General features: G+C 38.2%; 1 long non-coding RNA gene across 1 annotated transcript in view; it reads left to right on the forward strand.

The window, feature by feature from the left end:
* LOC124879002 overlaps positions 1 to 14,162 on the forward strand; it is a 30,720-nt gene that overhangs the window by 15,089 nt on the left and 1,469 nt on the right. Inside the window, exon 2 of the long non-coding RNA XR_007040928.1 lies at positions 12,766 to 12,877. This is a non-coding gene — a long non-coding RNA (uncharacterized LOC124879002). The remainder of the gene's footprint in view (positions 1 to 12,765; positions 12,878 to 14,162) is intronic.

A 14,162-nucleotide genomic window follows, 5' to 3' on the forward strand; every position in this document is an offset into this window, starting at 1 on the left:
AAAAGGTCCTAGATTCGAATTTTGACCAGCAGTTTCCCTCATGAAGTTTACATGTTTTCCCTGTGCATGTGTGGGTTTTTTCCTGCTAGCTCCCATTGTCCAAAAACATGCATGTGGGGTTACTGGCCACTCTATGTTGTGTGGGTGTGTTTGTGTATAGTAGTTTGAGGTTTGCCATGGAGTTGCTCTACAATGAAGGGGTGGTCTGTCCATAGTTTGCTTTGCATCTCATCCATTGACTGCTATAGATAGACACCAGGCCTGCTGTGACCCTGCAGGGATTCATAAATATAGAAAATTCATTGATGGTTGGAAGCCCTGATTTGACTGCTGTTTTACAATGTTTGTCAGTGTAGAAGTACTTGTGAATTTTCTTTTTTTTTTTTTTAAGATTAGGTTTGCGGCACAAGTGGCCTTAATTTTACATTTTTGAAAGCATGCAGACAGGAAATGGGGTGAAGAGAAGGGGAAGGCATGCAGCACAGGTCGCAGCGGCTGGGACTCGAACCATGGGACAGCCGCATCTAAAGCTGAAGTCTCTATACATGGGTCATGCAGTTTACTGCTGCGCCAGCACCTTGCCCAAGTACTTGTGAATCTTATGCCTCTTTTGCAAACCCACAAAATCAAAGTCCTGTCTGAGCTGCCTCTGGTCAGTCATAAATTACAAATTAAACAATTAATATCACTCAAACATACAGTAGGAGCTTTCCAAAATCAGGCCAGAAGCAAAGAAGGTATGATGTGGAATGCATCAGGGCTGATATATACATCTAAAATAAAAGTCAGAAAATCTTTCTTACGTGCATCAGATGCACAGCAGACAGATGTGGCCTCTGTAAGTTTTAGCTGGAAATTCCTCAGCCAGCTGGCCACACAAACCGCCTGTAGCAGCTACATCACACACTCAAGCTGCAGCACAGGCTTATCTCTGCACAAATGAACCAAAAACAGCAACGGGTTGACTTCAACCCACCTTGCCATTTGTTTTCATAAAACACACAGAGATGGCAAAAAAGATATGTTTATTCCACCTTGAAGTGTTTTGTCAAAGGGGCTTTAGTATTTATTGAGGTGGTTCTTGTTTCAAAAAGTTTGAATGCACCTCCTTTAGTAGTTACATACACTAATTAAATTACTTTTCAACTTTTGTTAAAAAGTAGTTATTTTGGTTAGCTTTCCACATTTGCAGAAACAAAACACAAATCATCTTTTGCTAACTTTTTTTCTGCAGGTAAATTAAGATTTGAAAGAAGCTAAATTTGCACTTTTTATGGCTTCACCTCATTTTTTGTGTGTTTCTCTAAACATCTAAGTTACGAGAGAAAGCTTTAAAACTATAAAGAAACATAATTTCTCATTTTATATATATAAATACTGTATAAGGAGCACATTTGAGACCGTAGAGAAAAATATTCTTTAAGCAATATCCCTGCGTAATCTTGTTTTAAGATCTTGAATCACAAAGAAAGTTTTATTTTAGCCATTCCAAGGAGTGAACATGAAAGAAGTGAGGTGCAAAGTAGCCAAGTCCTCATAGTATAGCGAGTCCAACACAGAGACAAATGACCACAGTACTATAGCTGTGGAAAGAAATACATTTTATTGCCAACAGTATTGGGTCCCACCATCAAATCAATCAATTCTGGTATTCTAATCCCTTCCGTGGCTGCAGGTTTATAAAGTTTGTTGTAGAGAAACCTTACTGGTCTGCACAGGGTCCTGACCTCAACCTTCTTGAACAGCTTTGGGATGAATTAGAGCAGAGGGTGAAATTCTGGTTTTCTCATCTAAATATGAACACACTTCTAAACCTTGTGGAAGATTTACAGAATATTTAAATTTGCTATCGCTGACAACAGGGAGTCCATCAACAAACTGGACCTTTAAAAATTAGGAATACAAGGTCATCAAAGTTCATGTACATGTAAAAGTAGACTTTTGGCAATATAGTGTATTAGAAACGCAGAGAAATCCATGAATTCCTGAACTCTTCTCTCAATTATTCTCTTATGGGAAACATGTCCATTTTCTTCTTTTAAAATTGTATAACAATGGGAGAGTTTATTTTGGTATGCTGTGGGAAACATAGCAAAAAAGAGTGCTTACTAATGGTGCTAAATATTAGAACCAATTGTCTCTGTGGGTGCTGAAATTCACCACCCTGTCACTTGTCTATGTATTGTAGTACAGTGCTTAACCAATAACATTATTCAAGTTAATGTTTAGGATTTAGCAAACTCTCCAACCTCTGCTGTCATTGTAATTTCTAATACAAACGTTTGAGTCAAAGTATTAAAGATTTCTGCATCCTGTCTGATGAACTTTCTTAAAGTCCAGAGCAAGGCATTTTTTAAATGACAGGTCTCAGAGTCCCTGATGAAACTCACACAATACCTTTGATTGGTCGACTGTTATTTTGTCAGCAGACCCTGAGCAACCTTCTTGTTCCACATGGCCAGGTTTTACCAATCACATCATATTTGTGTATGCTAGGACTGCAAAACTGCATAACAGGCCAACCTTACATATTATTTTATTGATGTGAAAAATCTGGGTTTTTCCAAACAACCTAAATGTTTGTCACCTTTTAACGATCACATTCACTGTGAAAGATAGACTGCAAAGGCTGCTTCAGCACCACTGTTTTGCCACGTGTCTTGCTAACACTATGCACAGAACATCATCAGGGAGTACATGTAAGTGTAATTCTACTGAGATAAACTAAGGGAAAAATCGTTGTTAGGACAGCCCTACTTATAATGACGCCTATTGAGAGGACTGCTTAAGTAATTTTTGTACCGCAGTACAATGTTGTGTGTCTGCTACAGCTCTTTGTATGCTGCTCAGGAAGAGTTCATTGTGCTCCCAGAAGACACTCTAAAGTTGATTGTATTAATTTGGAATCATCCCAAGAAGCAGAGTGTGTTCTGCCAAATCTCCGAATCTGCCAGTTTTTGAAGAAAAAACTTGTTGCATCCTTAGAGAGGTTAAAAAAAGCAGCTCTGGTTCAAGACTGATTATTTTTCATCCTGCAGTCTAGCTGAAGCATGAAAGAATGATGTCCTAAGAGTGGGGTCTCACATCAGGAATGGCTTGTGTTACTGCATTAAGCTACTTATCTTTTATGGAAATGATAACTTTTGTAATATCTACCTCTGACAGCATACATTATAAATTCAAACCCATCTCCAGGTGATGAAACAGTTGCCATTATGTGTCTCGCGTTTGTGATATCTTCAGGATATATTCACTAGCACACTGGAAGCAATGTGTTTTGCATTTCCAGCATCATTAACAGTCTGTGGGGGTGGAAAAATTCTGCAGTTAGCATAGACCACGAGTTCAAAAGAAACATCAAGCAGCAACAAACAGAATAAACAAAACACTAGAGACTTAAAATTGAACAATGAATATTACATCACCCAAGATTTAAAGGGAACCTCAGTAAGTTTCAGTGTGTCCATTTATCTTACAGTTCATGGTCATAAAATGTGAAGCTGGAGCCTGCAGCAGAGCAGTAAGACAATGAAGATTTAATGATACAGAAAATCATAAATTTTAATTTTATTGGCTATGGGCCATCTTTTCATAGTTAGATGGGTTTACAGAAATACTCATTCCAGTAATGCTTGAGGTTGTTTCTTTTTATAAAAATAGTGAGTATTTCCCCTTATAAGATCATCAAATTCTGCAAAATCTGAAATATATGGGATAGTATATTTCAAAATAAAGGCCTGAGAGTTTGACTGCAACAATAATTAGCAACACTTGGATGAATTTAACACACGCACACACACAAACAAAACTTTTAGGTGACAAAATACACCGTTTCTTACCCTTCTGCAATGCGCCACTTTACAAAACTGAACACTATTAGAGTGATTGTGTTTTTTAAATCAGGTTATTAGGAAAATTTGAGAGCAGCCAATATCCCGCCTGCAGTAACCTCAGATTGGAAAATCATGGAAAAGTCCTTTTGATGGAGTTAAGCTTAGAGCCGTTCAAAACAGCGTTCAGTCATGGGGAAATTTCCACCTGCTGAAACAAAAAAAAATCTTAACTTTCATACAAATTTGAGTAAACGCTGTTTGGTATTTGTACACCTCATTACTTTTGAATCAGACAGTTGTTTATATTGTCACAGTGTTATCAGTCAAGCTCTATCTATGGTGCCATTGCTTGTGCCGAGGCAGTAGAGCGTTTCCTGTTAGTGAGAAGAGAAAAAAGTGTTAGTCTGGTGCACTTAAGTGATATTCCAACTATCATTTTTAAGCCCAGTTGTTATAAAACGATACGGTCTGGTTGATTCATTCCATTAGGATGTTTTGGTGTTAAAAGTTTCACTGCTGAACTGATGCTTCAAAACTAATAAAATTTTACATTATATTGTTATTATATGTAAGGTCCCTTAAATGAGAGAAAGTTTGGAAGTAAGTTTTTCTTCTGACTGTAGCAAAGTTGCTTGGTGCTCTTCCATGGGAGAACACCCATGATGAATAACAGAGCAAGCGCTGGGAGAGAGAACAAATCTCTCTGTTCTTGCAGAGTATGCACAAGCCTTGCGGTTGTACTCATCCGCCAGTCTTATGCCTCTTGTGATGTCATCAGCCCAAGTACACTCAAACCAGAATTACCAGACAGATTTTTTTCAATGTGCCTTTTAAAGCCTTTGTATTAAGTGTAACCATTCAGTGAAAATCTATACTTCATTACATGACTGTGTGTTCATGGTCAGTGTGCATTTGTTAGTGAAAATGATACACCATCGGGCAGTTTCTTTAAGCACTTTCTTGGCAACCTTGATCAGCATTAGTTTAAGAAAATGAAAAATCTGTATCACTGATAAGAGTATGATGCAGAACACATCATGGTTTATTGTGTATTTTTTGGGACAACTAGTTTACTAAGGAGATGGTTGGTTGAAACGTCCCCCATGGTGCACTGAATAAAACACAGCAGGGAGGTTCTGCAGACACATCTCTAAATATAATTTGTATTCATTTTAAAAATGTATGACCATACACTGGAACTGCAGCATTCTACATACAGTATGTGACCACTGGGAGTCTCCATCACTAATGTGTTTTCTATCTCTAATGACGGTTTATATATGTTGTGGCTCACCCCTTGGTATATGCGCTTTAGCTGGTGTGTGTGTTCCTGAGGGACTGGTTGTGTCCATTCCTGCACTGATGCCATCATTCTCTCATCTGCATACCTGACAGCACAGACCTTTCTTTCATCTGTCTCTGTATGCTTCCTCCGATGCACCCTTCCAGTCTAATTTTGTATTTACCTCTTCCTTCCTTTCATCTCTGTTTGTTCAACTTTCATTGCTGTCCTCACAAACCCTATTTAGCATTTTTCTTTTGTTTTCTCACCCTCTTGCTGTTTTTGCCCCTTCAGGTCAGAAGTGTGTGATGAGGATTCAGAGGTTGCAATTTCTATAGATAGACACCCTGTTTGGAGGATTATCCGTGTCGTCCTAACAATGTAAACCTGGGATTAGAGCTTGCTCTCCAGGGATACATAAGCACGGCTGAATGTGTGTATGTGTATCTGTGTATTTATCCTGTAGCAACATGTCAGCTAATCAGATCGAGTAAGATCCTATTAATTCACTGCGCATATTTCTTTAATTGTGCACTAAAGTTCTGCTTTGATTATAGTCTAAATCTTATTTGCTGACTTCACTTTTGCGATGGAAGATAGTTGCGGTTGAAGATAGCTAAACACCACATTACACCAAGGCCAGTAGATATTACCTAATTACCTTACCTAATTACACTTAAGCATTACCTTTAAAACAGTTTTCGATGTTTGTATAATATAAGCTGGTTAATGAATGATGAATAGAACGATGTTTTGACTGCCCCTCAGTGGAGACCTTCAGTGCATCAGCAGCAAAGTGACAGGCAATTGGAAAGCACACAGATACACATAGAAACAGGTAGTATAAATAAAAATAAAGTAGAAACTGTACAGTAATGTCCAAAATACAAAGTAAGAAAAACTATACTTTTACAGAACCTGCATATGCTATTTGTAGCATTCTAAGAATGTATACGTCTAAAAAAGGTAATGGAAAAACAGTAAAAACTGTGCTTTTGTGTATTTGTGCAAAAAGGAACTTTTTACAAGAACATGAAAATGTGCAAAGAATAGCAGCAATGTAAAACTCTTACTGGTTTTGTTAGGAACAGTGTTGATCCAGTCTAACGGCTGCTTTAAAAAAGGATCTAAGATAACACCAATTTGTGCATTTAGGAGCATGTTGCTGAAGGAGCTATCTGATGCTGTCACACTGTCATGCATAGGGTGGGAGACATTTTCCTTGAATGTTTTTATTTTTGTTAGAGTTCTCCTGTTAAAAAGAGGTTAGAAAACAATATCCCACCTTTTGATGCATTAAGTCGTTTAAGGTGTTTCTCTACCATCTTTGTACATCTAGACAGAAAATGTTGCCCACTCTATTTTTAAAGTACAGTAGCTTAAGCTCAGTAGGATTGCATGGAAATCATCTGTGAACATCACTTTTCAAGTGTTGCTACAAATTCTGCATTGAATTTAGGTCTGGACTGACTGGGCCCTTCTACACAATCGATCTAACTATTCTTGTGCAGCTCTGGTCGTGTATTTAGTGGTATTGTCGCTGGAAGGTGAAGCCTTAGTCTCAAGTCTTTAGCAGCCTTAAAGAGCGTATTCTCCTAAGATTGCTCTGTAGTTAGCCTTACCCCTGACAAAAAACATCCAAACAGTCTCATGATGTCAGGTTTTCACCATGGAGATGGTGTTTCCAGGATAATTTTAAGTGTTAGATTTCCATTTTCATAGTGTGCCTTTCTTTCACATGTTGCTGTGTTGCATGATTCACGGTTTGCCACATGATTTGTGGCAAACTCTGAACACTTCCCACGGCTTTTTTCAACAATAGCTAATTTGTTGCCACTTTTCTATAAAGGCCAGGTCTCTGAAGTGCACAACTAATACCTGCGCTGCTAAAAGATTCTCCCAACTAAGCTATGGATCTCTGCAGCTCCTCCAGAGTTACCATGTGCCTCTTGGTTGCTCATACAACTAATATTCTCCCTCACCTCTTTCCATTTTTAGATGATCTGTTGGCTAGTGCTCTGTGAGATGTTTAAAGCTTGGGATATTATTTTATAATCTAACCCTACTTCAAACCTATCCACAACTATATTCCTGATCTGTCTGCTGTGTTCTTTGGTCTTCATGATGCTGTTTGTTTACTAATGTTCTCTATGAAACCTCTAAGGCCTTCACAGAACAGCTGTGTACACACAGGAAGACTCTTTACTTATTAGGTAACTTCTGATTGCCATTAGTTGGGCTGGATTTTATTTAGTGGTAACAGATTAAAAGAGGCGGAATATACATATGCAAGTTATACTTTTACAATTTTATTTGGGAATAAAAAAGAAAACCATGTATCATTTGTATCCTAACTCATAATTAAGCTATACTTTGTGTTAGTCTATAACAGATCTCACAAGAATACATCAGTTTGTGGTTGTAGCATGATTGAAAGGGTATGAATACTGTTACATGACAGTGTAGGAGTTAATCCTTTACTTTACCCTTTACTTTAGGAAAGTTAATAAGGCCCACGACTGCTTAGCCAAACTCCAGGTAGGGTTGGAGGTGAAAAACCTGGAAAGAAATGAAAGCAGGGTAGGGGGTAAAGAGAAGCTTCAGAAGGCAAAGTGAGGGCTTGAAGAGGTCAAGGGTCATCCCCCCAATGATATCTCCTGTGCCAGAGAGGCAGTCACGACCCGGTCAGCGGAGGTTCAGGTGTCAGTGAGAGAAGACTGACTGACAACCCGAAGCGGGAAGCCTCCTGTGTTCCATCCCAATTGGACCTTTCATCCTTCCTTCCCTCGCTCTCCCTGTCACTCCTCCGTGACCCATCCTTGCTTTGCTTCAGCTGCAGCCCCCTTCACTGTCTTTTGCTAGCTCTCTTCTCCAGCCCTGTCATCCCCTCATCCTTCCCCTATCCTTTCTCCACTCACCCTCTTTTTCACCCCATAAGCTAAACATTACTACAGGGTTTCACTCAGCAGGCCAGTTGACTTGGAGAGCTCTCTGTGGGAGTGCATTTGTCTTCACTTCACTGTCATACACTCACTGAAATGCACACATGTACAAACTGCAAACCAGGAGCACAGGTTGTGGCCAGACAAACATGAAGCTAATCATTCCCAATGCTACAAAAAATTTGAATTCAAAGGAATGTCTTGGTTTCAACTCGAGGCATTTATTTTTCGTGTCGTCAGTCAACTGTCTTTTAAAAAAATGAGGATTGCATTTATTGAAGGAAAAAAGCTATCCAAACCAGCCTGGTCATACATCAAAAAAGTAGTTGCCCTCTTAATTAACTGTAAAAAACAACATTTTTGGAAATCTGAGCTTAATTTTACTCAGGAATGATTAATGCCAGACCTGTAAAATCAAGAAAGCTGTTAAATGGAACCTGTCTGACAACATGAAGTAGGTTAAAAGATCTCAACAAGCAACACCTCATGACCTGAACTAAGGGAATTCAAGAACAGATAAGAAAAAAAAACAAAAAACAACTTTCAAATCATAGGTCTGCAATAAACAGGAAACACCGAACAGCCTCAAGGATTATTTCATGCAAGTTGATCTGTCAGGATTACGGATCCTCTTTGCTAGCATGCTCTGAACCCAAGGGGTGTGGTTTACTACTCACAGCACTCAACTGATCAATGCTTAAGACGTGGGGTTGAGTTTATGGTTAGTTCCTCATGCAGGCTTTTCAAATCCATTCAGTGCTTTAAAGACAAACAAGTTGTTGTGTACTATCCTCAGCATGTTATTCTCTTCATCAGATTTTGCTGAGCAACATATTTCATGGATCAGACATAGTCTGGAAAATGATGCAGTGCGTTTGCTCACTGCGCACCACAGACTGCTGCTGTTTCTAGCTATAGGTGGCAATTTGTTTGTCACATAAGGCTAAATTGTTGTGGAAAGTTTTGTCTTAATGAATGAAACCGGGACAAACAATTTCTGGGTCTTTGGCACATGTTAAACTAGAACTAATCTGAGCAGATTTGTTTTGATTGTATTTTGTTAAAGTTATAGTTTGGGGTTTTCTTAAGTTAGATTCTTTGCTGTCATTATCAGTCATAGTTTCCTTATTTGTAGTAGACAGATGTGAAGTTTGTCAAATGTAAGTTTGTAGAAAACTGAAGACATCTTCAGAGCGGTAGAAGGCTAAAAGTTGGTCAGACCCCCAGTTTAGATCATTTTAGCAATTTAACACAATTGAAACAGAAAATATTAATGAGCATGGAATGCAAAGCATTATTAGAGGATGTTAAATATCTGCCTAAACCTTCACAAGCGACCATTGTTAGGTTTGTTGCTGTTTTCTTAACCAAACAATGTCTGTGCTACTACTCAAAGGTATGTTGGCTAGGCCTGCTTTCTTTTACCAATACCCATAAACAGCTGATTGTGAGAAGTTGGAAAAGCAAAGGAACTCAAAATCTTTGATGCATTTGCAGAACCAACAGAAAAGTCTAAACGTTTACTTCACTCTTTGGAGATTTAGACCTGACGGACAAGCAACAACTGTTAAGTTTGACAGTCAAGCGTCTACTAATGGAACTACACATTGTAACACAGATGTTTTTATTTTAAGAAAACAGCAACAAACTTAACAATGATATCTTGTAAAAGTGTAGATGGTTAATATGAACTAAAACAGCACTGTTCTCCCAAAGAAAAGACAATTTGAGTTTGAGTTCTATTAAATGCTAAAGCGTGGCAAAATGAGATGTCTCGTTACTTCACAAAACCTAATTTTAAAAATATATAAACTATGACTTTAACATCTGTCCTAAGCCAGGATTCCTGAGGCTCTACAGAAACATTAGTAACGCAGGAGGGTTAAATATCTGTAAATATAGGGTTGGTTTATTGACTTATATACAGGGTCAAGGCTACTATTTATCCCACAAATCTCTGTAAATTCTATATGTGCAATTTACTTTTTGCAGCAAATACAGGATTTCATTTAGATAACTGCTAACAACATGCATGTTTTTTTCCTTTAATTCAACCAAAAACATGCCATTAAGAAATTAATTATCACATTAAGTTCAATGTTGAGCTATTATTCACTCCACAAAAGACTATATCCTACTGAAAATAATTTAACATAAAAAAACTACATTTCAGTGATGCTATGTTTCCAAGTCAGCATGCTTTATTCATAGCAAAAATGAAATGTCATAACAGTCTACAGCAGGAGTTATTGTCTCTCTGTGAACAGGGTGCTGACCAGAGCTGATAGATAATTCACAGCTGACCACAGATCTCATTTATGGTGTCACCTTGTCAAGCTCTGCTGATAGACGGGCGAAATGTACTTCCTTACATGGACAGTATGATTAATACAGCTTGTTTTAAAAATGTGCTTATTTCCTTATGCGAATGAGCTCGTTTTAAACCAGATATTACTTTTACTTGTAGGTTTGTCTTAATTAAGTAGTATCACCCTCTTCTTTTGTGCACTTAGGACACAGAAGTACCTTTCCCTTAATTTGGAAATGTAAATTTAGTTGTTTTTGGAATCAACACCACCAAGAGGTAGAAGGGACTAAGAAAGCTGCCCAAATAAGAATAACGGATATTTTAATCAAAATGGGTGACAAAGTTCTTTAAAATGTAGATAAGTGTCTGGTTATAGAAACAAACAAGAAGCATTGTGGAACATGGTGAAACCTATTTCTGAAATGCATAATAATAACAAACCACAAAAAAAGGACATGAATCAGAGAGGTAACCAAACTATCCCAAAAGAAGTTGTAAAGTTTCACAGCTTTGGTAGAACTCTTGAAGCAGTCAGCCTAGACCTAAGCCATCCACCACTGGTTATTGTAAATAAGGGGTCCCTGTTTCCATGAGGAAACGAAAAACCATTAGTTAATTGAAAGTACTTGCAAAAGAAAAAGTGCAAAAAATGCTTTCTGAAAACGTAAATCCAAAGCTGCCGCTTTTGGCTCAGTTTAGCACCATTAAGCATGGTGGTGGCAGTTTCATGATGTCACAGTGTTTGTTTTGTGTGCTTTAAGGAATAACAAGCTCCCAAGAAAACAAACTGTTAATGTCTTCGGTTAAGATCTGTGTTAATTTGTCCCATTCCTACCCATGTGTTCCCATGTCGTCACAACAGACTTCTATTTCATACATCAAAGGAACCTGTTTTGCCCCCTGCTGACAACCAATGTGTATCAGTTACATTTTCTTAGTAATTAAGTGTTTTGTTGAGTTATGGAGAGAAACAATATTAAAATGGTGAAATTGCAGATACAGTTTAATTTAATGGTATTACGTCATCTAAAGATTGCATATTTTTTAGTTATCAGGTATGCCTAAGAGAGACCCTTTTTATTGTTTGGATTTTCAGTGATTTGGTGATAACATTAGACTACATTGTTTGTTTAATTAACCCTTTAATCGTCAAACCAAAGAATTTATTAAACGCTGTCAGCAAAGACCCGTGTCATCTGTAAGCCCAGATCCCTCTCTATCATACCACCTCTCCTGCATTTTTTTGCACCTTTTGTTCTAATTTCCCTTTGGGGACAATAAAGTAAGAATCTAAAATATTCTATGTTTAGTTTGGCATTATAATAAATAAAACCACAGTAAATTGATTTTTGTTCTTAAAAAAAGAAAAAATTTAATTTTTGAAGCTCATGAGCACTTTCAACTCGACAATGTTGGCCCACGTGGCAAAAAAGTTTGGACACCCCTGCCATAGATAGTTCCACCAGTTCAGTGCTTCTGTGTTTAACTGTGTTTTACTCATTGTATTTACTATACAAAGCAAGCTGCTGCTGTCAATAACTGTGTGTGCAGTTTTTACTTTCCTATAGAAAGTAATCCTGGTCCTGTGCTTCCATGTTTTTTTTACTTTGAATTTAGTTTTACTGCATTGCGTTATGAGCACAATCAAACTCGGATATATAGCATATATAGCATGCAGCTGAATTTCAATGTGTCTATATGATTGGATTATATTGGATTGATTTGACTATATTCTAGATTGGAATTGGGGTTGTCTTGTAAAGTGCCTTAGGATGACATTTATTGTGCATTGGCACCAGATAAATAAACTAAAGTCAATGAAATTGTTAATGAGGAACTATGCAGACAGATAATTTTAAGAAAATGAATATGTGTGACACATTATGACAAAAATAACTCTTAGCCACCCTTTTCTGGTAGATAATATTAACAGAAGTCACATCAACTCATTTCTTTACCACAGAATATGACCAAACTGTAGAAAATTACTTTAAATTATTGGCTGACAAAGCAGGTATGAAATGTCCCAGAAACCTGTTAAATACCAAACATCCAGATAGCAGATGGCTCCTTTTCCTACCCAACAAATGTCAGGTTCAAAACAACCAAAACTGCAAAAGTACTAAATGATGACGGGACTAAACATTCAGCACCTGGACAGTACAAATCTGACATACAAAGAAAACAAATCAAAAACAGTTAAGATAAATTTGTGCAAATAGGTTGGCAATGGGTAAAGAGTCCAACCGGTTAATGTACTTGTAGATGTTTTATTTTTCCTGACACAGCTTGTAGACCTTATACATTTCTCTTTTTTGGCTATGATGCCTTTCCCAACTTTCTCTCTCCACCGTGTATGAGAAAAGACGCTGATATTAATAACCATTTTCCTGTCTGCAGAACGGAGTCCGCCTCGAAGGCATAGACGAGCTTCTCATCACTCCTAATGTCTCATCACCGCGTTGACTGGCGTGCCTGAGGACAGAAGACAGTGTGACATAGACACTGGCAGGTATGCATACACAGACATACACCCTGACAGGTGCAGGCTGCCAGTCGGCTCTTCTTTGTTGCTTTTCATTAACTTGTCTAATAGAATCAAAGACTGTCAGCAGAACAGAATGACAGAAAAAGAAAGGAACGATGGAAAAAAGACAGAAAGATTGCTTACCTCAGTTTTTTTTTATATAATATATGACTGTTCATGCAGCTGTCTAAAATTAAACATGGTGCATCTGTTATTGCTCTTAGATATCCTCAGGCTTTACAGACATGCACAGGTATGCAAAAACATATAGAAGGTTAAAGAAAGTAGAAGATATGGCAATAAATGCTCAAGTGCTTTGGGCAGCATACACCTTCCACATTGTCAGCTCATCATAGTGTGCCTGGAAGCGCTTGCCTTGTTGCAAAAAAACCCAGGAAAGCACTCTACTTGTACAACTATAAGGACCTTTAATGAAATAAAATGTCGCCAGGATACGTTTATGTCGGTATAACCCCTACCTTATTTTTTTGCTATCCGGAGATGCGTCTCTCTACTAAAGGTTAAAGGGAAGTTATTCTAATCAGGGACTCTTTACACAACAGCAGCTCAATAAGGTCACCTGGTGTCACAACATTCAGCTCACAGGAAGGGAATGTGTGTAAATACAAGTGTGTGTGTGGTTACTTTGTAGTCATCCTCTATTTATTTTTCTGTTGCTGTAGCGGCCAATCCAAGCGGCGTCTCCTTTAAGTCCTTACCTGCCTTTTCTCTTGCAACATCTTCTAATAAAATCACCATTGTTGTATCACGCTGTCCCATACATATAACCACGCACATTAAGACACGCAGACTTAACTCTGAGTTGCATGTAAAGCTCCGGTGCCTGACGGGACGATCCGCCAGCCAATCGGCTTTATTGATTATTGGGTGAGAGGAGGCCGGTGGAGCGGCAGCAGTAATTAGGGCTTTTTGGTGTGGATTAGCCGAGAGAAAAGGTCACCCACTCAACAACGGTGGCAGGACTGCAGACAGGGATGGGGAGGGGTGGACAGGGTGCGTGATGGTGACTGTCCCCAAACGGATGACCACGACTAGTGACTGGCAGGGCATGTACATTTTTTACGTATACAGTGCCTTGCAAAAGTATTCAAACCTTTATACGCCTTGAACGTTTTTACATTTTGTCAAAACTAAACTGTGTGATGTGTTTTTCTTTTCAATCCCCTTTACTCTGATACCTATAAATAAAATCCTGTGAAGGCAATGGCCCTCAGAAATGACCTGATTATTAATAGAATCCACAGCTGAC

Source organism: Girardinichthys multiradiatus, chromosome 13, assembly GCF_021462225.1.
Source record: "Girardinichthys multiradiatus isolate DD_20200921_A chromosome 13, DD_fGirMul_XY1, whole genome shotgun sequence".
Classification (NCBI taxonomy): domain Eukaryota; kingdom Metazoa; phylum Chordata; class Actinopteri; order Cyprinodontiformes; family Goodeidae; genus Girardinichthys; species Girardinichthys multiradiatus.